Here is a 25,291-nt window from a genome sequence, read left to right as displayed (position 1 = left end):
TGCAGAATGATTAAGAGTCCTCTTTTGTGTGCTGGTCTATGGAAATCTGATTCACACATTCCAAGGGATGCTATGAATGTTAGTTGGGCTTCTTATAAGCCCTTATTAACCAGTTCCCATTTACCACAGACATTCTGAGGCAATGTTGATTGTTCAGGGTGTCTTTCTATGTCCAAATTAGTCAACCAAATTGATCACTTTTCAACAAATTAGGACTTCAGTTTTACACTTCTACAGTCTAGACAAATGACTAATCTTTAAAGAAAGTGACAGTAGTACAAAGGTAATCGAGTCGTGCCGGCTCTGGTTGGTCTACTCAGACCGCTGCACTTCTCGCTGACTCCAAAAGCTACTGCTATTGCAGAAAGTTGGCCATGTTATGTAACATGTCTTGTTTTCTTTAAACAGTCTGCAAGGTATTGCTGATCCTGTTGGTTTTGAGCTTGGGCCGGCATTTACTTCCTTATTTTTCTGCACATATTTTCAGTATTGTGCTCCTCTGTTACTGAAAACATGCATCACTTTCTTAAGCTCTGAGTGTAACTCTGAAAGGGATCAGACATGCTGGTGATTTTGTTTCAAATGAATGCGTATGCAAACTTACCATGGTGGATTTACTCTTTTCTGTGTGTTACCTGTGCCTGTTCCAGATCAGACGTCAGGATTATTTAAGATGATTTGTAACGGGGGAGCTCTTGAATATTTTAATGAGTAACACAGGTTGTCAGATACAGCTTGGTGATGCCTTGATAAGAAGAGGCTTGAGTGGTGAGATTCCGGTTCTGAAGTTTGAGGTGAAATCTTCCACAAAACAGCCTTCGATTTGTGCTGGTGGTTCGTGTGCCTCCTATAATGTTAATTACACATCTGCTTACAATTTTATAATTAAATGATGATGGATTTGTGGTGTTAAAGCAGGCTCTGTTTGGACACTTAGAGCAGTCAGATAACTCCAATGCACCATTCCTGAATCCACAGCCTGTGTCAATCTGCATCTCCAGTACACATGCTCCCATCTGTGATGTATTTAAGAAAAAGAGAACTTTAGAGATAAAAGCCTGCTACATGTGCCAACCTTTGTTGTTTTTCATAGCTGTGCAAAAGAAAGACAAATCACCTTCAGATGTTTTGATCATTTATGATGTAGTTCATTTGACAGTGTTACAGACAAAACATATAGACACAGCGTTTGGAATTGTTAAGGTTGGGTTTACATGTGCTGCTACCGTTTGTTACGTCTCAGCCTACAGATGAATTTGGAGTTTTTTATAAATGTGATGTGCAGTTTCACTTTCAATTGCCAAATTCAATGGCCTGCTAAGAATAATGTGGAGAATTTATAAAGCAGCTGCAAGTCCAACTGATTAGGAACATAAATAATGTTTGGTCTATATGTTAATACAATGCCTGAATACTGCTGCAGTAGTTTGTTCAGATCAGGAGCCTCTTTTAAAGGACTGTGGATTTCTGTTCCATCGTGTTGAACAAGTAACTAAGCAGATGTAGCTTTGCCCTTGCCGTGAACGGGAGTGCGTGTCTCTCTAACTTGTGGGAAGACGGTTTAATCGCAGCACTCAGGACAAAGGCATGAGGCTTTCACACCTTCGCAGCTGAACCTCTGCTAGGGGGCAAGAGGTCAAAACGAGGGACTGAGGGAGATAATTAAAAGGGATTGTTTACCATTCCTATTTTGGGGGGAGGGTTCTGCTGTTGTTTGTGTGAGCCTCCTTTTTACATCTCTCTTGTGCAAAGGTGTGAATGACCCCCACTACACACACACACATACACACACACAAAATGGGGGAACGAAATAAACGTCTGGTAATGTGAAAACTCTTTAAACTAGGTTAGACGCTATAAATGGAGCAGTCTGCTGTGTTGATGTGTTTGTCTGGATGATGGTCTTGCATTTCCAAGCTCTGCCTAACACAGTCCGGTAGAAGTGTGGAAGACCGCAAGAACTAGAAATCACATCACCAGAATCCGAAAGGCACAAGCCCAAAGGTCTACACGTAACCGGCTCTTTGTTTTACCATACGCCTGAACACTAGATGTGCTAATATCAACCTGCTGTCCTCAAATATGAATATATCTGAACATGCTTTAGGAAGACCTGAGTAGTGCCTTGTACATGACAGTACATGCATAGTGATACAGAGCGCTTTGACATGTCTGCATGCTTGTAATGGATTTATGTTTACTGGTGGAATTTGATTGGAAAAAGATTTTTGGAAAACTTTTTTTTTTTTTTCTAGTGCACCACTTTAAACCTTTATGTACAAATAATATGTCATTTTATTCCTAATTTAAATACTTAGGATGTTTGCTGAAGGTTGAAGGTGATGCATTGCTTATTTGGTTCACTGAAAAATGAAAACATGATTTGCAGTAGTAACCACCTGCATGGCGGCTTTCTCTTAGTTGCAGGGGGGATGTTCTTTGTACTGCAGTAGCAACTAACCCAGATATGGCAAAGTGCTAAAGAGCGGCAATGCACTGCAGCGCTTGCAGTATGCGCGATCATGAAATCACTCACACCCTTGGTCACGGCAGAGGAGAGCGAGAGACATAGAGAGATTAACTGAGAGAGTGAGCGAGAGAGAGTGAGCGAGAGAGAGAGAGAGAGAGAAAATAAGAGTGAAACTGAGATGGAGTGAAAGAACAGCAGTGAGAAGGCTGTGTGTGTACCCAGCACAGAGTAAAAACGAGTGGCTGCGTGGATCAACCACTCATCACCACCAGGGTCGGCTATGACTCATTTGCTCTTTCAGTGGGCCAGAATGACACACACTCAAAGGCAGCTCGCACACAACTCTCAGACAATGCCTTCGACTTGCAGGCAGCCGTGCTTTGAAGCCTGCCCTTCTGTTGCTCACCCACATGGGGACATGTACCTTCACATAATGTTATTGCCTCTTGGCCCCCACCTCCACCCCATCAAAACCCCACACCCCCAAACCTCCACCCCCTCCACCTCTTCATGTCCTTTCACAAAACCTTGTACTCTCATTAATGTTTTGATTCTAGGCGAAAGTAATAGTTTTCATGCGGACTAGTCTCCTGACGTGCGAGCAAAGCTCCACAGGCATTTTAATGGTACTGTGCATTTTACTATGCAAAAGGCTTTGTCAAAGCAGTACTACAAGTGAACTGGAAATGGCAGGACAGGGATTCGAAATGTCTCATAAACGAAAGTTTCAATGCACAGACAAATAGCTTCACATTCCTGTACCGCTAAAAATACCTTGCTAATTATTGCTTATATGATTCCTGTGAACTGAGTGAAAGATAATTGTTATGAGAAATACCTGTTGCATTGCTAAGTTCTGACATTGCTGTGTTAGGGGACTTCCACTCACAGAAGGGGAAAACTTACTCAAATAGATTCCCATTTAACTCGTTTAATTTCTGCTGCAGATTGTTACCCCACTTCTTAGAAGAATGCCCTTTAGATCAACTCTCTTCACTTACTTTCTCTAGATGAATAATAATTGTATTCAGATTATGCAGATTATGTCCTAGAATTACTAATTAAGAAGATTATAGCATAGCATTGCATTCATATTTTGTTCAGTGACTCTTTGCTAGTGGGAGGTAACAGTTCATTATGCAAGAAAACGGATGAAAACAACGAGTAAAAAAAAAAAAAGACACCTGTCCACACGGAGTATGACAGTCTCATAGACGCAGTTCTCTATGCACACTATTGGTCTTTGCATGTAGAAGCATTGCAGTTGGAAGAGCTCATGTACTTTTAGGAGGACTTCGCTTTTAACGCCGTTTTATCACTGGTTGCAATGTGTTATGAAAAAGTCCAGATTTCCATGTGTAACGTTTCAGATGAGCCTTTGTTGTCTCTGTGCACCCGCTAATTTGCACTTTCTTTCATCATTTTGTTTTTTTTTTCCTCTTTTTCTCTCCTGCTGCTTCGGAAGGGCTGACGGCTGAGCTGGTGCAGCCTTCCCTCCCTCCCTCCATCTGTCTCCTGCGCGCTCTTTGTCTTTCTCCTCCTCCTCTTCTTTCAGCTTGCATTAAAAACACGAGTGAGCACGGCGTCCCTGTAATACGCCAGCTCCTTTGTTTTTTCAGAGGAGTAGGGCAGTGCTCCGGGGTTTATGGGAGGAGGCAGCAGCAATAAAATGGCCATCAGGCAGCAAGTGCATTAAAAAGCACAATGTACTGTTGATTCATGAATATGTACCACAGAGTCTTCCTAGCCCTGAGTGACATCTGTTCAGGTTTAGTGTGAGGTGATAACTCAACATGGGGAAACTCAGATAACATACACTTACTGCAAGAATGAATGTGCTTTATTGTTCTTGATGTGATATTCTCCATGCTGTGATCTCCAAATGTCTATTGGTTCCTCCACAAGGCAAAGCTGTAATTCTTGCTATCATTCTTCTAATATTTAGACACTTATGAGACTCCTGAATTGTCATAGGCTGTAAAAACATTATTTTGTAATATTGGTAATTATAAAAGAGTTTGGCTTGGTGTGTCTAAGACAATGGAAAGCAAATGCTACTTGCACATAAGTTCTTTGTAAGTTTATTAGTTTAATCATTCTTCTCTATTAACCCATCAGACCAGCACTCCTGTCACCTGGTAATCTTATCTAATGTCTAATGTTAAGGTGATAGAAATAAGCAATTCTCCAGTTAGTGATATTCATTCAATAATTTGTTCATTTGGCCCCTGTTTTTTTCCTCCTACACATGCTGCATGTGTGTAAGGTTGTTGAAGTGGTGAGTCAGATCAGCCCATCACTGCTGAGGGGCAGTATGGTCCACCACTGCTGCCTCACACACACACTCACATTCGGTGATGACATCAAAGTTGGTGCGCTGATCTCATCACGCTCAGCCTCGAGTGGAGGATGACAGCTGTGTCATGCTCCAGGGTGAGCGAGTCAGAGGGCCAGCGTGTGCTCCAGGGCCGCACAGGGTTGGTATGTAGGTGGGAGCGAGCGCAGCACGGAGCTCCAGTTGGAGTTACTCAGGAAAGCCCCAGGGCTCTCCAATACTCCTGAAGGCTGACTCTCTTCCTGCTGTGTAACATTGCCTTGCACCATTTTAAAGTTTCATTACCACAAATCCGGTAAGTAGAACCCGCTGGCTAACTCTAGCTAACACCAGCTAATTGTATACTGTTGGTAATAGATAAATGGATCAGAACTTATGAAGTCCAATGACTTTTTGACTTTGGGCATGCAAATGCACTTACACAGAGGTGCGCATTATATATTTGCATGTGTGTGCAGTCCTGAACACCCGCATCTTAGCTGGATTCAAACCTGCTGGATGAAAACTGTTCCTGGTACAGTTTTTGAATCTGTATTTAGGAATTATAAAAGCTGAGTTTAAAATTTGCTCAATATGGCTTTAAGGGAAACCTTCTTTTGGACTCAACAGAGGACAAAAGCTGAAGCTGCTGCTATGGTAACAGTGCTGCCCAAACATTTTTTGTAATAATCTGTATTAGCACACACAAACACACACTCTGTCATTTACATCTACACACACCCATAGATTAAGCAGAATCCATAAAGGGGGATTTGAATAGTGGTCAAAATCCATAATATTCTTCTTTGTACTGTTGCTCCTTGTAAACAGAGTTTACCTCACCGTGGAGTGCGCAATATGGAACCTGTTGTTCTGCATCCCTGAGGTCATCCATGACCTTTCCATGACCCTGTAGTTCACGAATCTTGATATTTTTCTGTACTATATTGCATGCACCCTTTCTCAGTCATGCTATAGCTTTATATTAATACCACATAAATGCACATGTTCATCCTTTTACTGGTGTCGGTGAACAAGGCACCCAGCCTGAGGGACAGGCCCATCGAGAGATAGACACACGCGCGCGCGCACACACACACACACACACACACATATTTCATCTTCCCCATTCCCAATTCCCTGATGCCAACTCATTTGCCTTTTTTTTTGCTTCTTATCCAGTGCTGCGCCTTGTTTCCTTGTTGCTGTTACTAGACAAACTGAGTGTTTCCCACTCTGCTCTGCTGCATCTCAATTCCCCGAGAGTTACTGCCAGAGTTACACTTTTGCTTAACGTGAAGCCTTCCGTTCACTTGTTAGCCAGCTACACGCTGTGCTTCTTTGTTTATTCATTATGAACAATAAAAGCACTCCAAACTTGCACATGCTTCTTGCTCCCTTCCTGCATCTGTCACAACTGCAACCAATGAAACACAGTCATTTTGAATTTAAATGTCTAATTGAGACGTTTGCATAATATGATTAGTATCGCGTCATCCTTTAAATCGTATCTATTTATTTATTTATTTATTTATTTGCATTAGCCGCCTGCACTGTTCTTTTATTTATTTCATTCATTCATTTATTTATTTATTTTTGCTTGCGCGCGTATGTGTCATGTTTTCACAGCTCCTGGCCCACACTGCTTGCGTACACAATCTCATCGCAGTGCGCCGTGGAACAAAGTAGAAACCGTTTCTGCGGGGTGTTGCTGAGGGGGAGTCGCACTGACACTGACGTGCGCGCACGCACCGCTGAGGGGGATTGCCTGGCGCGGGGGCGGGAGCATGCGCGCCACAGAAAGACAACACTGTATGGAACGAGAGTGAAACTGTACTGCGGTTACCGTGACGATGTGAGTGGGCGCTAACCACCCAGCTCCACGCCACTGACCCACAGCTGGTGTTTGGCTGAGGTAAAGGAGAGGCATTCCAGAGGTTGGGTTTTTCTCTTGTGGGTGAGAGGCAATACCTTTTATTTACTGTGAGAAATGCAGAAAACGTCAGGTGTTGGTATGGCCTTTTTCTCTCATTCGCACTCTCACTTTAGTGCTACAGTGCACCAGCAAGCTGGCCTTGAGTTGAGCTTATACATATAGCTTCCAAACTCCCTGAAATTGAACGTGTCATGTGTTGTAACATTTTAAACTGTTGTGACTTAAGAGTCTCTGTGTCCCCTGATTCAGACACTAGCAGGGTAGTGCTTGGCTGTTTTTCTATCCTCTGGAACTATGTTTTTGGCCTTTTACCCTGGCCTTGTGCCCTGAACCAACACGCCTGGAGTCACAATTTTGCGTCATAAGCTGCCTTGGCAGCCCACACTGACCCAAACTCAGTCACACTCATACAGCACTTACCCAGAAGGGCAAGCTGCCTGTAGCACAAGTAAATTGTAGTACATTTAATTGATTACTTTATGCATTGTAAAATGTCCAACTTTGTTGTTCTTTTTTATTTTGTTTTATTGAGAGCTGCTTTAAGCTGGGTGTTAATAACATGGCATGCTGTTGCAGTCTATTTGCTGGTGATGATACAATGAACCAAATGATCGGCCTCTTTGTACTGATGTCATTTACTGGTTCAAGCCTCCTCTATTGCATTAGGTTGCTAAATAATGTTGTTATAACTTCCAGGAATCGAATTACTCAATTTGTTAGAGATCTGATTGCAAATGCTTTGATCTCCTGTTTATTTTATTCCAGCTCTCTGGTGAAATTTTGATCATCGTGTTCTGTGTTTCAGCTAATCAATACATTTTGGTCTGATGAACTAGAAGTGTAGAAATGTATGCTTGTGAGTATACACGACCGCGTGTGTGTAGAGGAGAATATGTAAGCGATTAAACCGCAAGGGAGGGGTGGGGCGTACGCGGGCAAGATTTCCAGATTGTACTGGAAATCACGTGACACCTCAAGTGGCCCACCACTTCCTGGTTCTCCCACTAACTCCTCCCCTTGCCCTAATATGGTCATGCAGAGGGGCGCATGAGTTTCGTCACTGCCTGCATCACGCAATCCTCTCTCGCGCGCGCTCTCTCTCCCTCTCTCCCGCGCTCCCTCTGCTGCGTTCCCGCTCTGCCTGCTTTTTTGTTCTGAGCCACTTGGTTGTCTACTAATATGCTCTCTTGCACAAACCGTGATGTGGTTTTCAGGGACATCTCTAGCTCAGCATTGGTTCTGAAGTTGCTTGATTACCCTAAATGTCATGTAATTTCTATACTGACACCTCAATATACAACTAGAGAATTGATGTGTTCGTTTTATCACTCATCAAACTTTGGGAAACTTAAAAGCAATTTGACATTTGTTTTGCATGGGAGGAAATCTGATATGATTACTTATTGGCTTTATCACACCAATGAGTTTTTACTGAGAAAGTGCAGTCTGTGGCAGGGGGACCTTTCAGAGACCTTTGAAACCCTACACTCTCACACACAGAGATGTGCACGTGCAGGAGCCTTCCCTTATTTTGCACCCTTTTGGTGGCCTGAGGAGGAGCAGGAGCTGATGACAAGCTGGTGCAACAGAGTGGCATGTCTTGCTGGGCAGCCTCAGCTGGAGTTTCAGCGTGCATGCAGCCTCTAACAGTGGTCCTGGCTATTCTCGGCTTTAAATCTCTCAGGGCTTTCAGCATTTCACAGGAAGCGGGCGTGGGTTCTGTAATCTCATCCTGAACACTAAAGTGGAATTGTAGGCGTTATTCAACACCAGGAGCATAAAAAAGTGCATTTCGTGGTGGTGGAAGGAGAGGGGTCCAGTGGAGAAGAAGGAGAATGAGGGAAACGCTCCTTTCTGGCGAGGTGCTAGAGCCCACAGCTTCTGCAGGGTGGTGGAGTGAGAATGAGCGGTCCTTTGCTTGCTGCTGTCTCTGTTCCCACACACTCCCTGTCACTAGCATATCCTCCCCGATCGCTGAGCAGTGGCTCTGGAAGCTGCCAGAGCACTTGGCTGCTACGCCTGGACATTCACCAAGCGCTAACTAGAAGAGGACAGATAAACTGCATAGAGATGAACCAGCTGCTTAGAGGTTTTTGCATGATATCTAATTAAATGATAGTTGCTGATCTGTGGTCAGCTGGTGCTGGGGAAAAATCCTGTTTTTCAAGCATTAACTGACCACAGATTCAATTCTGGATTGTGATAGCCAGGTATTCTGTTACATTTTAAGGGTGTGCACATGGGCATCATTTACAAATGTGTGCAGGTGTGCATGTGCATGATACTGCATGCAAATTTATGTCTCCTTGGAAAGGTTTCCCTGAAACTCATTCCTGATGGAAACAATTGTACAACTTCATGTGAAACCATGCTCTTAGGTTAAACAAATTAGGGGTGGTACCTTTTAGTCGTTGTTCCTTCCAGATGAAAAGGTCAGTGGTTTGCAGTCTCATGCTTCTGCAACACCATGTGGAGCACATCCGTAAAAGGCTTTGTCGGTATTCTAAAAGACAAGAACACTAAGCACTCACCTTGAGCATTCAGCCCATGTGGATAATAGAACAGCCACTCCGTGCAAGAATGGAAGAAGCTTTGGCATCTTCCCTCACAGTGAAAACATGGCCAGTTATGACCTTGTCCTCCTGGGGACACGACACTGCAATGACTTTAACCTAAATCCCATCCAACAGGTGAAACCACTTTAGTTATGTGTGGCATCCTCTTAATAAGCACAGGTCTTGTGTAGTATCAGCAGGACTAATACAACTTGGATTTGCCTACGTCATATGACATAAATCTGTGTAAGTAAAATAAAAGCACCTTGTGCAGTTTTGATTGCAATCTTGTTCTGTGGTGAATAGGCCCCTGAATTCAGGTGCTAGAGCCTCAGACTTATGAAGAGTCCGTGGAGAGAATGGCTTCCATTGTCCTTTTTTTTTTGTGTACTTTTTTTTCCCCTCTTTTCTTCCCTTTTAAATGTTTGGTTTCTGCCCTCAGGCAAAAATCTCCTCTCTCTGCTCAGCCTGCTCGACTTGCCTGCCCCGCTTCCTTCCCAGATGAACTGGTTCCCGCTCCCAAACCTCTCTCCATGGGGCTAGTATGGCGTCCCACCCAACAGGGAGCTGCATATTTCAACGAGGTGTGGGAAGCATGCGCATTCCTCCTGTAACTGCTAGAATAAACTCAGTTTACACATAACTGCTTCTTTTTAAAGATGGTTTCGGCTAATACGCTGACTATAATTACAGTGATCATCATTATGACTGTCACCTTTTCATGACTGATTTCGTCATGAAAGTCGCAGTGTTTGAAAGGGCTCTTAGTGTGAATTAAAGGTGCCCAGTGTATGCCAGAGTAATCATGTTTTAGAATAAGTCAGCAAGGTGTTGATTCATGAATATGTACCACATATGCTTCTGGTTTCTGACTACACTAAAACCTTTTGTTTATAGGACTAAGCAACACTACTTAATCTGACTGTGTTGAGCTGTCTGTGCGTATGACACAAGTTAAAGTGAAGCTGGCTGGCATGGCTGAGTGGTGCATTGCGTATGTTAAACACTCTGAGAATGAAGAGCAGGAAGTGGAATAGGGAACAGGCATTACATGGGAGGAGGGAAATGTGGATGAAACGGCATCCTGTCACACCAGAAGCAACGTTTGTCTGTAGGAAGCAACTTCAGTATGATTCTCTTTAGTATAATTGTAGTATAATTTGGTATAGTGTACCAATCTTGAAAGAACTGAAATAGCATGACACCAAACACACCAGTGATTACTGTAAATCTAATCTGATGGTAATGCTAACTGTGTTCACTGAATAGTTCACATAGTCATCTAGTTCTCTAGAATACAGTAGTGATTTAAAACTGAAACTATAGTTAAGAGTTGTAGACCCAGTATCAGTGACTATTACTGTCATACGCTCATGATTACTGTTGTTCATGAATGGGATTTTCTCATGTTTTCGTTCATGTTTCATGAGCGAGTGTCACATCTGCAGACTCCCATGAGGAACATTTTCACCTTCATTCACCACCCTCAGATTTTTAAAATATCTTTTTGTTTGTTTGTTTGTTTGATGAGAAAAAGTTCCAAGATGTGTGAACAACTGCCATCAGCTCTGGGAGAACCGTGAATGAAAATCAGAGCCTTAAGCAAAACACAAAGCATTTCATGGATTTCTGGGACCTTTTCCTGTCTATTTGTATAAAACACATGCCTCTCAGCCTTTTTTCTGTTCCTTTCCCAGATCTCTCAGTAGCCTCCGGGATGGCTGGGGCTGATTTGTGTGTGAAGTGTGTGGGAGCTGGCTAGAAGCCCAGTATCACATGACAGCTAGCTGAGAAAGTGATCTTAGAATCCTGGGAGGGGCTTGGGAATGTCAGGTTCTTATGTGTCCATAAGAGCTGTTCTTGGATCAGTTTTGTCTGCCTTGCTTCAGAGCACATTCAGAACTAACCAACAGCAAAGCTTTTCCCATGTCACGAATTCTGGGCAGAAGTTGTATTTCCCTCAGTTTTTGTGAAAAACTTGGAAAGATTGTGTACCTTATGACCAGTCACCTTGTATGTTGATCTGGTATCTGTTTTTTAGAGGGTCAGATCAACATAAATTCATTTGCAAAAAAGTTCTCTTACAGGCCCCTTTTACCTTACTTATAAATTGATAATATGCATATCAAGAGTTTTATAATTGCAAGTGGGTTGTCCAATAATAAGTGTTTAGCACAATGCCAGTGGTCTTTTAATGCAAGCGTGGAAGAGATCGTCTTCCTTGCACAGAAGCAGGGCGTGTCCCATCCCGAATTTTCACTTTGATGCCATTAATGTGTAAGCTTTGAATAGACAAGCAATGAATCATCTTGCAAATGAAAACCGGTAATGTACGAATGTACCATTTTGGTCTAGAGTCAGCACACCACGGATCACTTGGACAAAAATGAAAGAAAACTTTAATTGTCCAAATAACACATAATAAATCATTGGGAAAGATGCCGCAAATGCCCATGACTTTGCTTTTATGTTCGAAGTATGTGTGGAAGCTATCAATATACTTTTTCCCAAGATTGTGCCATAGAAAACTTCTATGATAAAGCCTATTGGCACAGGTTCCTGCCATAAATCTGAGGCTCTGTAGTCGTCATTTCAGTACGTTTTATGAGTTTAGTAATACAGATCTAAGCATTCAGGTTCACCAAGCAACCTTCTTCCTTCTTTCCAGTGACATGAAAGCATACCGTTCCTGCCTTTTTTTCCCATGTGGCTTGGTTTGAGAATACCTTTGTCGCAATCCAAAAAGCACATCCAGGGTTGAGGGGGAATGTTCTTCCAATGCTTCTGTGAACCAGGACAACTTGACCCTGACATCATTCAAAATGTGGAGTAACCTGATTTAAAAACTGAGAGTCTAGGGAGCAAGCCCATCTTTGTGCAGTTGAATTTCAACTAAACGGTTGCCGGCATTATGTGTTTTCTAAAGTATCACCGTTTTAAAAGCAAAAACTACTGATTTGTTTTCCCTCACTCCCATTATTCTTGTCTCCTTTTTAGCTGTGGAAAGGGAATTAACAAGGATCATGCCGTAAGTGGACTTGGCCTGTTGTGCTGGTCTGTCTTCACTGCACCCCCAAGATGAGGAGATCTGATCCGGGGTCAAGCTGACCCCTTTCCTTTCTTGCCCTGACTGCAGGGATCCTATATGACAGGCAGATCCTAATTCATCCTAGGCCACCACAGTTGCCTGCTGTGTCTGGGTATTATCGGTGCTAAGGGTACTGCCTTGAACAGAGTGGCCTGTTCTTTTCCCAGCCTGACAGCATCTCTCTTGGCTCTGCAGTGCAAATGAGGGACAGTTTCAGGTTTTTCTAGCCTTGAAAATTCAGTACAGAGAGTTGGTGTGTGTGTGTGTGTGTGTGCGTGCGTGCTTGTCTGCGTGTGTTTGCGCACGTGCACGCAAACGTCTTAGCTTAACCCAGAAATTTTAACCACCCAGAAATTCAAAAGCTCACCACAGACAACCCTGCTCTCAGGCTATTAATAATGCCTCCGCAAGTCCATTTAATATAGACACACACTGTATCAAAAATAACCTCCCTAAGTTCTATTTATGTTCATCTTTCTTGCAGCTAAACAAGTACCAATTTTCCCCTTAAAACATGTCAATGTAATGGGGTGGTCTGTGCAGAAGGCATACTTTTAGTCCAGTCCCTTAGTCTTTTAAATATCAGTGCAGCTTTCTAAAGAAGCAAACGACATAGTGCAGCCACATGACTGCAGCCTTGGTATGAGGTCATTCTGTGCACCCCTGCTGTAGTCGGGCCTGTAATTACTCATATACCCTTCATCGTCACGTGAGTGACTTAAGCTCATCAGAGGTCGCAGGACATTAGGAACAAAGAACAATCAATCAGCAAATGATAATGTGATTCTACATTATCAGAAAGCAGCTTAAATCAGCTTGTTAACTCTTAGGATCTTTCCCTTACAAGCTGCACCTTTTCTTGCATGTTGGTGAAGTGCATTTCCAAGGCTGTGGCATGAAAGGTGCTGTGGACACATGTAGATGCAAATGTGCAAATGCAGAAAATCCAAAAATTCATAGAAATCTGGTGTGCAGAAGCTCTTCAATAAGGACAGACACATCTAGGTTAAGCCCCAGTGGCAATGTTGTGCTGAAAATAACATGTAATGACTTTGGTGAGAGGCTTTGTTTATCTTCTTTCTCCCACAGTCAAGCACTTGGAGGTGGTGGTGGTGTGTGCTCCTCTGTTGATGTGTCCATCTTAAGGGGATGCATGCAGTGCTGTTGTGTAAACAACGTGTGATGGTGGTCGAAGGAGATGCGAACTGATTGGCAGGCCAAAGGCGGAGCTGCAGCTTCGTAATAATCTCGTGCAGCGTGAGTGGCTGACGCTCACGTTACACAGGCACGCACCACTTGGTCATGCTTGGTCTTTCCTCTCCTCCTATCTGATTAGCCGATACAGCCTCTCAGCATATTGCTGTCTTCCAATCACTGGCGAGCTTGTGTTAGAGTGAGCTCATGCGCTTACTCACCCATCACATGAGCTCATCTATCCCCTGTCCTCTCTCTCTCTAAAACACACATGCTCGCACGCACACACACACACACACACACACACACACATATACACACACGCACTTTGGTCCCTCTGCATTTCCAACAAAAGGAGCCCTGCTTTTCCGGGAAACCAGGAGTGTGTGTCTGCAGGAGTGTGCATTTCCCCAGTGAGGTCAGACTTCATTTTGTGCAGCTGATCTCAGTGCTGGAAAAACCGGTGGCAGTGCGCCATCTTCACGCTGAGTGGACAGATATTAAGTGCCGATCGTGCAAATGGGAGGGCGGGCTTTTCGTATGGACAGATGACTTCAGCCCAGCTTCTAAACCTACCGCATTGTCTTTGTCTGTGTGCTTTTGACTCAACAGTCCACCATTGTTCACCCCTCTTCCATCAAAAGAATGCCTTGTTCTCCTTTTATGGTCAACGTGTGCACAGAAGTTTACAAAATGAATGCAGACACATTCATTGACTGCCTTTCAACGGGGGCTTCCCCTGAATGCTGAGGGCCTTTACTGTGGTTTAGTCGGCTATGACAGCAGCAAAGGGGCAGGGAGGCGTGAGCGTGTCATCTGTGACAGGCCAATGACAGGGTCATAGAGCCACTGGTCACATGGGGCTGAGTAAAGACGTGTGCTCATGATAGAGGAGGCCCTGACTTGAGCGTTTGTGCTCTCCAGATGTCTTTCGCTTGTTTGTGTCAATGACTTTCAGGCAGTGCATGCTCCAAGTGTAGAAACCATGCAATTACCAGTGGCTGAGAACAGAGTGTAGTGTGTTTTGCACTTTTACCTCTTCGGGATTTCACAGCAGCTGCAAGATGCAATGTGTTGGTCTGTCTGTATGTTTGCTTGTTTGCTATTATTGTTGTAATGTTATTTATATATTTATGCTTAATCATTTAGCTGTGCAGCCAAGAATGACTCCCAATGAAAGTCATGTGAAAGAACAACTGTGTATTTCCTGTCTCTTGAGCTGGCTGTTCTTGTGGAGACACACATGCTGTGTGTGACAGGATGCATGAGTGCACCATCACAAGAGAGGAGCTTCACTGGTCAGAATGACTTGGCAGCTTAGAGAGTCAGGCACAGCAAACACACAAGAGGCAAAGCAAGCACAATGTCAATCTGACCAGCATTACTGTTCTCCTGTGACAGGCTGCCCTATCACAACTTCTAAACACACTTGCTAAGAGCTAGAGTTAGAGTATACTACTGTAGAATTATACTACTATAATTATTCGGCAATGGTAATAGTTTTTATTCTAAAGAGTAGTCCTAATACTTTTGCAGTTGCTCAGGGCACAATGTGGTGCTTTGCTGACTACATGAAAGTTTGCATAGTCAAGCAGTCAAACTCTGTTGTTTTTGCACTGAAATTTCTTGAAATCAGCATTTCACTGGAGACAGCTGAGTTTAACGGGTGGTGAAAAGGCGTGAGGTTAGGCTTGAGGTCGGAGTACTTCCCCCAACATCAGGCTTGCAAAAATGGGGCATGCAGCTGAAGAGATAATCCCTTTGTAGACATAGTTCAGTGCATTATCAGCACCTGAGATCTGCTTATTGTTAACTCACTGTCCATGAGTGTTTACTACTATAGCCCCATTATGGATCACTAACTTCATAAGCCAGGTTTACCCTCGTCTGCCCCAGTGTGTTGTCCTGTACTGTAGGACGGGGTGAGAACATAGGTGGGAACCCAGAATGGAAAATCATGCTTTTATCAGTTTCCTTAATTTATCAGGTATGCCTGAAGTTTTACACAGACTTTTTCCATTAAGAAATTTTTTTTTTTAATCATTTGCTATTGGTTTACTTAAATGCTCTCATACATGGAGTAGATGTGCGTCAATCTAAGCTCAGCTAACATGAAACTAATAACAGAGGCATAAGCTGCTAGGTGGATCCCTGGTGGGTGTATTTACCACTGGAATGGAAAAGGTGCCTTCCTTAGCCACCACCCGCTATAAACACACTCACACCCTCAAACATGCACGCACTGTTTACCCTGTACCTATGCACTTCTGTGCACAGTGCTACCTAGAACAGGATTTTTATCTTATCTGCGGTTCCTGCTGTGAAACACAATCTTTTTCCTACTTCCAACGCCCAGGTGGCCGGTCTGTCTGACTGCAGCCAGCACAAGGGGGGCCGTAAGCTGCCAGGCTGCACCGGCAGAGGCTCTGCAAACCCCAAGAACAGGTGGGCTCAGCTGGGCTGCGAACTCAGGGTCAGCTTCTCCACAGCATGGTGGTCCCTCAGTCCAGCAGCTCTTCGCAACAAACAGCGGCGGCTGTGTGCTGGGTGACGTTGACCACCCCAGAGATCGCTACCTCCACTGCAGCATGCTCGTGCATCTGCATGCGTCCGAAAGCTTAATGGACTCCTGAGACTTTGGCCTACTGTATTAGCATAAGGATTTTTTGCATGGAGACAACTAAGCAGTATTTTAAGCTTAACGCTCTATATGTAAATTACATGCATTTTCCAATAACTGGAGCTCACATTGTTGCTTTCTTTCACTGTGGATTTGAACCAGAACTAGCTGAACACATTGCACAAAAAACAGTACACTACACGAACCACTAATTTGCTTTCTAAAGATATTCTCAAATGGAACCTTTCTTTCAGTTCGCAGTTTCTTTCAGTTATGCCAGCAGAAGAACTGTGTGTGCACCATCCACGAGAGATCGTCACGCAGTCTGCAGGAAAATGCTTACATGTGACTAACTAAGAAACCCAAAGCTGATGCAAGCCTGGCATTTTTTTCCACATGCTCCCAGCAGTATAAGTAACAAATCAAGCTAAGCTACACACTTGTCTAACTGCAGTCCCTGCTCTTAAACTCTAGTTCTTGGAGATTCTAGTTCTTGGAATCCTGTGCGGTTCCTCTGGGGGGAAAAAAAACCCAAAAAACACAGCACAGATAAAGGGCTGGGAGTGATAAGGGCTTTCTAAGATCGAGCTGTTTTACCAGGAAAGGAGAGAGGCACAAGTCCCAGGTCCCGCCTTCCTGACTGCAAGACTGTAACCAGGCCCTGCGTGTGCCCTCTACATCATGTCAAACACCAAGCAGAAGAGTTCAGGGCCTGCAGCGTGGAGCTGCTTTGCATTCAGGTGTTTGACAAGTCCCTGCTTGATGATACAGCACAGTGTGTGTCTGTCAGCACACAGGAGCTGCTTTGGTTTTAGTGGGCTTAAATGGTATCATACTTTTTGCATTTTTTCTCCACTTATTAATATTCTTTCTAAATCTCTATTTGATCTCTCTTATTCCTTTGAATAATGATTTAGTAGTTTCAAGTAAACACAATGGGGACTGTCAATTCAAAAGCTAACAAGATAATGCTGTCAGTAATTGATTCTTACTTTACTTTATTGTTTATTTATGCTCATATGTAAGAGAGAACAAAAAGGAAAGACATGAAAAGTAGGTAGGCATTTTGTTAATTATACAAGCTGACCTGAGATCAGAATGCTTTTTGTTTCAGTGAAGTTGGCTACTGGTGACAGCTGAACTTGGACCAGCTGTCCGAACCTAGTAATGGTTTTCTCCCTGGGTATGAGAACATGCAGCTGTCACCACATCCCCCAGCAGGAGGTCTGAGTAATTAGGCCAGTCATGTTAATCTTCTGATGCTACTGACTCCTTACTGACTGCCAGGGAAAGCTTACAGGCAGGGTTATCAGAGGTTGCTGTCACTGCTTGTGGACCGCTGCTGAGGTTTACCTCAGTGATTGTTTTTATCATCATCCCTCAAAAGGTTTCTGCCATGTGAAATGGGCCAGGGAGATTTGCTCAGACTACACAAGAGGACGCTGTCTCCGTGATGTCTACGAAAGCTTGCCTGTGTATAGCCCTGGTTTCACCCAGCTTGCCAAGTGGACATCAGAATGGTTGTTTTCTCTCTGAATGGTTGAGGTGTTGAGACACAAGGGAATACTCATCACTGGTCTCTGCTCAGAGTCTGTCCTGAGTGGTAGCAGTGCGGTGGAGGGGCAGGTTTGTAGTTAGAAAACCCCTGCTAAGAGCCTTTGTCTGCAGGCTTAAACAAGGCCAGACCCACGATGACCCAATTACACACAGCCAGCCTGCAGACGCACCAAATCCCTAGTTCACTCAGTTTAATTAGCCGAGCACACCTCCCTCTTCTGTATAATACACACACACACACGCATGCATGTGCACTGACATGCCACTATTGTCTGCAGAGTACTGTTCTGTGCATGCATTTACGTAAAGATATATTTATCATACAACCTCTCCTCCTTTGCGGAAAAACAGAACAAATTATTTTTTCCTAAACTACTCTTTCAAAAGTAGGCACAAAAACACAGATGTTTTCTGTGACGTATGACAAGCCAAGCAGCGGTACAGAGTGCACTGTCCACACCCAGTAATTCACTAAAACTATTCCTTTGAATTTCTTCTCACGCAACACATTGTAAAGTTTCCTTTTAATCCAATCAGCACATGAACTCTGGTAGCAGTAAGAGACTCTCTGTAATGCTCTGTCTGTTCCGTCTCCCTAGTAGCAGACGCTCTTGCTCTTATTGGTTCTTTACGTTTGCTCTCCTCTCTCTCTCTCTCTCTCTCTCTCTCTCTCTCTCTCTCTCTCTCTCTCTCTCTCACACACACACACACACACACACACACAAAACAAAACAAACAAACAAACAAACAAACACACACACAATTACACATGACTGCAGAGGAGCAAGACATTCTCTCTGGAATAGTGTGTGGAAGTCAAGGAACAAAAAGTCCTAGAAACAGAGATAGAGATGGTAGAACCATGCACATGAGTCTACTTTGATATTCCACTTATGTGGTTGATTTTTTAATGGAGGAAATCTATCACCTTGTCAGCATAAGCAGAACTGAACATCACACTATAGGCAGCAGCCAAAATGTCTTAATATATTATAATGAAAAAAATGCAGTTAGTATTTTTATATTCATTATTATAGTTCTTTAAAGGGATATCTTTTGGACACATAATGAACCGAAAGCTTTGAAAGATCAACTCTGAGAAAGGAACCCATATTCTAGGTATTGTTATGCTTAGTCATGAATAGCCACAGTGTAAACAGTGTTTGTTTGTATGTGAGCGTGCATATGTGTGCATGGCTGTATGCATAGTGCAGAGTACTGTGTTGTAGTTCAATGCAGCAACACCTAGACACCACTCCCACGCACACACACAACGTGTTCCCCCTCTCTCCGGGGCTGCAGCCAAGGACTCCCTCTGTGGTGACCTGGGTGTGAGCACAGCTGTTTTCAGATGACGCTTCTTGGTGTGGTGGTAGGGCCCATGCCGCTGATTCACACTTCTGCTCGAGCATCCAGATGTGAACTCCCTTAGCCTCACCTGTCTGGGGCCTACAGTAGGACATGCCTAAACGAAGGGCCTTAGTGACATAACTCTTCTCACCACCATTAAGGAAGGAAAGTTCTTCCCTCAGATAGTAATTTTCAAGATCGTTTTAAATTTGACTGATTGTTATAGCCTAGTTTTAATATGTATCAATCAATTCTGTATAATTTCTGTTTCATGTCAGTATTCTGTTAAGTGTGCTGGGCAATAATGATCTGTCTTCTTAATTCTCTGTTTATTCTGCCTTTTGTTGCTGTTTAATAAGGATTCTCTTGTGAGTAGTTATCTTGCCTGCGGCCTGTGTCATGGTGTTGTGGTTCACCCTGGGTAACTTTCTCTGAGAATTTGATAGCTTTGACCTGGCTGCATCATTGCCATACAACAAGACCCTGTTACCACTGGTCAATGACACACACCTTATCTGTTGCTCAGTGTTCCCCGAGAACCTTCATTGTGAACATGAATGTCGTTGTTTGGGTCGAAGTGGTCCCTATGGAAACACCTTAGCACCCTGGGATCATCAGGATGTTTTATTTCTCATGAGATATGATTTCCACGGCCTGTCTATTACTGTTTGCTGTTCCTTAGCGCATGACCTGCACAAAACGCCGCTTGTTTGCTTTTCTTGTTTGTATCTGTTTGCAGGAAATAGGTACTTAAGACCAAAAAAAAAAAAGCTTTAAACACTATTTCCTCATGACTAGCTGTCTTCCAAATGCAGAATGAATTGAGCTAAAATAGGATATAGCTAGAATTGAATACAGCTTGAAAAGAATACAGTGGCCTGTATCAGTCATGGGCTCTTATGACCCACAAGCCTCACAGAATTATGGTCACTGATATGAATCTCTTCTGAGTGGACTATAATGTGAACAAATGGAGGACTGTGTGACATAGTCTGTCAGAACTGGGGATGTTCAGAATTATGCAAGGAACATGTGACAGTCTTATTGCCTGTCACATGAGGCTGCTGGATGCAGGCCCACATGGCCATGTGTGATTGTGTTAAATGCATTGCTATTAACAGCATCCCCTCACCATATTTTTGTTGGCTCAGAAACGGCTCCGAGAGGGCTGCAAACACACCCCAAGCAAACTGATGGAGGAACAAAAAGACTGGATTGTGAGCTTTGATATGTGGCCTGACATCGGGGGCAGCCCACACTGGCCTTTGGCGATGATTAAGACGTGCGTGGGGCTGATCCCATGGACATGACAGGGGTCTTACTCAGCCCCTTAACGCAGCACATGCTGTTTGGCTCATTTAGAGGAAAATATGAAAACAAGTGGAAGAATAGGCTCTTAGTTACAATCTGAAAGCTGACCTTATTTTGGTGCGTGACTTTCACTTAATAGGCTTCTCTCACTGCATTGCTCACAAACGTAGCTCTTTCGTGTGAGTGCGGAGGGCAACATGATAGAAGCAAGCAGATCCCGACAGCATGAAACAGGTTTCTCGTGTTTTAAAGAACATCACCGAGGATGATATTTAGCAAAGCGGAGGCTGCCATACTGCTCCAGCTGCATGCACCTATGCCAGAATGGAAATGGCAACCTGAACCTGAACCTGGGCAATTTTGATCAATTATAGAATACTCAGCAAGTAATCCGATAACAGCTCTTCAGTAGTGTTTTGGTGATCACCAAGGAGATCCTATCAGTGCTGTAGACACTTTGATTGTTGGATCACCTGACTCCTGTTGCCGTGAGAGGTTTCCATGGATTCTGAGCTGGTCAACAGTGGCTGTGGTGAGACAGGGCCTCCCAGTGCTGAGGGAAAATTGTGTGAAGTCACTGACTCATGCCTCCCACTTCCATGGAATTCAGGGTCTTACTTGTGTTGGGGCCAAATTTATTTCCACCACTGTGACCAAGCCACCCAGAAAAGCAATGTGCCAGCAGTCTCAAGACATCCTATGCCTGTCCGAAGACCATAGTGGATGGCAAAACTCCATGAGCCACAAAGGTTGGTTTAAAAAAGAAAAATGACAGAGAAGGAGCTCAGCTGAGACATGTGGCTAGCCAAGCAAAACTGCAGGAATTTCCCTCCGCTTGAGGCCCTGTAACAGCCCTGAGGGGAAAAGGCACTGTTGCCATAGCCACAGCGTCACATGTTTCCCAGAGCAACCCAAACACATTCCATAGTCCTGCCTCTGCTATTTGATCTCTGACCATGTGATGAGGCAATTAATTTTTTAACCTTATTGTTGTTTTATATTTCCTTCCTATAGTTGTCCAGTAATTATTACTTACTCTATTTATAGGCTGTGATATCCTAATGCAGTTGACACATTCTGAATTATTCTTAGTTTTTACAGGCCAAGCATGTGGGGAAAACATGTATAATTGCTGTTATGTTCCTGCATTGGTTGGAACTGCGTGTCTCCAGCTGGGTTGTTTTGGGTCAGTACGAGGAGGGCTTTTAGTAATTGATGCAAATTTGTTTGAAAAATTCCAGCACTGAGCAGCTTGTATTGCTCCTTGCAGTTCCTGTCATTTATTTTGGCCTCTCTGTGATGTCTGTGTTTCCACAAAACAGGCATGAGAGGGACTAAAGACTTCCAACTCCACACCTCCCTAATAAGGAAATGTATTGATGTTTCCTCGGAAAGAATCTTTCTGAAATGTCTTCCATGCATGAGTGAGATGTTCTGTGTATGAGTGTGTATGCACATGTGTATTTGTGTGCAGTGAGGTAACTTCTGGAAATCTGGTCATCTGGGGTTGTTCTGGGGAAACAAAAGAAGAGAAACTTGCATTTCTTATACAGGAAATATAAAGAATCTTGCCATAGAAACAAGACAAGTTTGGTTTATTTGTCACATACATAGTCATACACAGTATAACTCGCAGTGAAATGGTTAACTGCAAGTATTGGTTATAACTGCAAGTATTCCCATATTGCTGTGAATTTTAGTAAGGGAATAAGCTTGTGCTCTTTATAAGAGCAAGTTGTCTCCACTTAAGAACTAGAACTCACATGTGTACTACTACAATTTGAATCCATTAGTTAGTTATCCGAAAGGGTACATTATTAGTAGATTTCATTGCCAGACTGCTAGTGGTTTAACCCCAAGCTACATTGTGGCTTTGAATGTGCAGAGAAAAAGCAGAGATTTCTCAGAAGGACACACCTGTGTTCTGTGTAAGGGTTGTCTCAGCCAGTTGATGCTGTGTTTCTGTTTATCTTTATCTATTCGGAGAGCCCTTTGTCTCAGTGGTGTGTGTAGCAGACACAATCCTGAGCTGGAGACGGTGCACTCGTACTGTGTAGTGTGGTATGTTTGGTAATGAAAGGCAGGAAGCTGATCGCTAAAAATATCAGAGGTTACTAAAAGGGACACGTTGTGCCGGTGAGACAGGGGCCATATACAAGCAGAGTGTAACACATCTATGACCAGAGGGGTATTTTAGTTACTAGAATAGGAGGCTCCTCCTGTGTTTGCTCAGGTGACTTACACACACATGCACGCACAGAGAGAGAGAGAGAGAGAGAGAGAGAGAGAGAGAGAGAACAAATTACCAATAAGTATGTTCATGTTAAAATAAGCCATAAAGAAAGTCATTTAGACTATAGCCTTTAAATTCTATAATATATATAACATTTCATATTATATTAAACTGTAAATATTATATTAAATTGTAAATTATTATTGTTTAGATATTATTCATTGATATTTCTTGAAACAACATAACTGACTGATGTCATAAATTACAATGTCAACAGAAACACTTCTTTTGCTAGCAAAAACACAGAGGTTACAATGTTAAGTAATGAACTATGGAAGCTCTTGCCATTGTTAGTTTGCAAGTACCTCTTCCAGTGACCCCGGTCAAGCTGTCCCATGACCCAACATCATAAACAAGCCTTAGCATAGGCTATTCAATCTGTTTTCACCCAGTCCTTCTAGGTAAGCACTACTTTCTAGGTATTCATTGGCCCAAAGCCAGAGGATAGAAGGAAACAGTAAACATGTTGTATTCATGCACAAACACAACAGCATAAGTTAAGATCCAGTATCTCTCTATCTCTCTCTCTCTCTCTTTCTCTCTCTCTCTCGCTCTCCCTCTCTCTCTCTCTCTCTCTCTCTCTCTCTGTCTCCCTTGTTGTTTTGATGTAAACCTCCTCCCACCCCCAGTCCCTACTCACACATAAACAAAGATTCCTCCTTGACATGATGCATAATGTAAAAGTGATTAATCATTCATTGCCCCCCCCCCCCCCCTTCTCCAAAGGGAAAACACTGTCATAACATGTTGTGTTGTTATTCCTTTGGTGTTTTCCTCATATCTGGCTGTTTTTGTAGACATGAAACTTTGTTTTTTTTCCCTTCCTCGTGTGAGGTATTGATTAATAGTTGTATTGCCATCCCACCAATGTTATTCTAGTACAGGGTGTTGCAATGAGGTACAGACCATCTTGCAGACCCACCCCACCCATGCAAAAATACACCGCCCTCCTGCAGGCAACTGTTATTTTAATGACAGGGATCAGAGGACATTTCTGTTACTCATTCCTCTGCTTGAGTGTATAGTCCTAACACAATGTGCATAGTGTCTAGCATATAGTCCACACACACTGGTACGTCTCTGAAATTTAATTTAAAACACAGCTGTGCTGCAAAGCTGATGAAGACCCTTTGACTGAAACATTGTTTCTCTGGCAACCTTATGTACTGGAATCTGATATACAACACAGTTTTAAAAATATTTATTTATTTCATTATTGAGTTTTTTGGAGTTCAGAGTTAAAAAAAAAAAAGGATGTAAGCGCGCGTGCGTGTGTGTGTGTGTGTGTGTGTGTGTGTGTGTGTGTGTGTGTGTGTGTGTGTGTGTGTGTGTGAGACCAACGCAACTGCTACTGGCCAGCAGTGCCCCAAACACAAACCTGACCTTCCCTGGTTTTTTCCATACAATCATCAAAAACAAAGAAGCATATACTGGACCATCACTAAAAAAAGAACTCAGTGAGTGAAAAATAAATAATCTTCACTTGTTTCTCTTGCTTTCATTTATGCCATTGACTACCACGCACAGAAATAACTGTTAATTGCATTTTTAATGCATATATATTACCCATTCAAAAAAATATTTTTGTGTGTGCTTGTTGAAGTACAAGTAAGAATAAGTGCAGATATAAGGGAGCCTTATTTGAATGACAGACAAGCTTTGGTGCATGCTTCTAAGTTAAGTTCTGCAGATATTTTCTTAGAACACAACCCTGATCTAGTAAGTGCTTCTTTCTAATAAGGTCTAACCACTGTATTTGTGGAGGCATCACCTTGCTTGCATCACAGTACTGGAGATTTATTGGATTCTTTTGCAAGATACAGTGTGTGAACTGCTTCTTTCATATACAGAGCTCTAAAACCATTTATATATGAAGTTGGAGGTCAGCCTGTAACAGTTTGTAACAGAACTCTGTCCTCTTTTGACATATGCATGATCTCTCTCTCTGTCTCTCTCACAAATACAGTCTCATATAAACATGCAATATATATTGTGCAACAGAAAGGGGGTCTGTGCATGGATTGGAGTGGAAAAGGTGCCCTCCCAGCACTGTTGTTTTGGCACATACCTACCCTTCTGATTGGCTGACTGAGAGCATGAGTAAAACAGAATGTTCCAGTGTATTCTGGACTTTATTTACAAGCTCAAAGGGGAGAGGAGATGTGGGTGGGGGATTGAACTACCCAGAAAGAAAGGAAAAGTGCTGCAACTGCATGAACATATAAACGAATGAGCAGCAGGACAATTCCCCTTCAGATATTCTGTGATATATTTGCACTACATGTGTCCCAAGTGGTACACTGCAACAGTGCACCTTTTACTTGTTCAGGAGACCATGCAGTCTCCAATATTAGACTGCAGGAGACCGTGCATTCTCTAGCATTACACACCTCTAAAATCACACACCGTACCTTGCAAAAATTCCACTAAACAACCATACTAAGTTCAGTAACATGAGCATCCTGCTGTTTGTGCAAGTAAGTCCACCCCAGAACACACTGATCTGCACTAGGTGATCTGAACCTTTGATTTAAATGATGTGAGAGTGCACAAAACATTCTAAGAAATGGAACATCTAATGGGCATGTCGTTATTTTTCCCTT

At 43.1% G+C, this 25,291-nt stretch overlaps 2 long non-coding RNA genes across 2 annotated transcripts; one reads left to right on the top strand and one right to left on the bottom strand.

Annotated features, from left to right (window-relative positions):
* Window positions 1-912: 912 nt before the first annotated feature.
* On the bottom strand, window positions 913-9,664 carry LOC145653906 (uncharacterized). The gene is made up of 3 exons (XR_014120144.1): window positions 9,541-9,664; window positions 9,122-9,223; window positions 913-1,016 (listed from the first exon to the last, which is right to left on the bottom strand). It is a non-coding gene; the product is annotated as an uncharacterized LOC145653906 (long non-coding RNA).
* LOC113568361 (uncharacterized) lies at window positions 8,529-22,620 on the top strand. The gene is made up of 3 exons (XR_003409583.3): window positions 8,529-8,809; window positions 9,718-9,859; window positions 15,914-22,620. It is a non-coding gene; the product is annotated as an uncharacterized LOC113568361 (long non-coding RNA).
* Window positions 22,621-25,291: the final 2,671 nt, after the last annotated feature.

This window comes from Electrophorus electricus, chromosome 26 (genome assembly GCF_041902795.1).
Source record: "Electrophorus electricus isolate QZ-2024a chromosome 26, ASM4190279v1, whole genome shotgun sequence".
Taxonomy (NCBI): domain Eukaryota; kingdom Metazoa; phylum Chordata; class Actinopteri; order Gymnotiformes; family Gymnotidae; genus Electrophorus; species Electrophorus electricus.
Note: the sequence above shows the minus strand (reverse complement) of the source record. Positions and strands in the feature narration are given on the sequence as shown.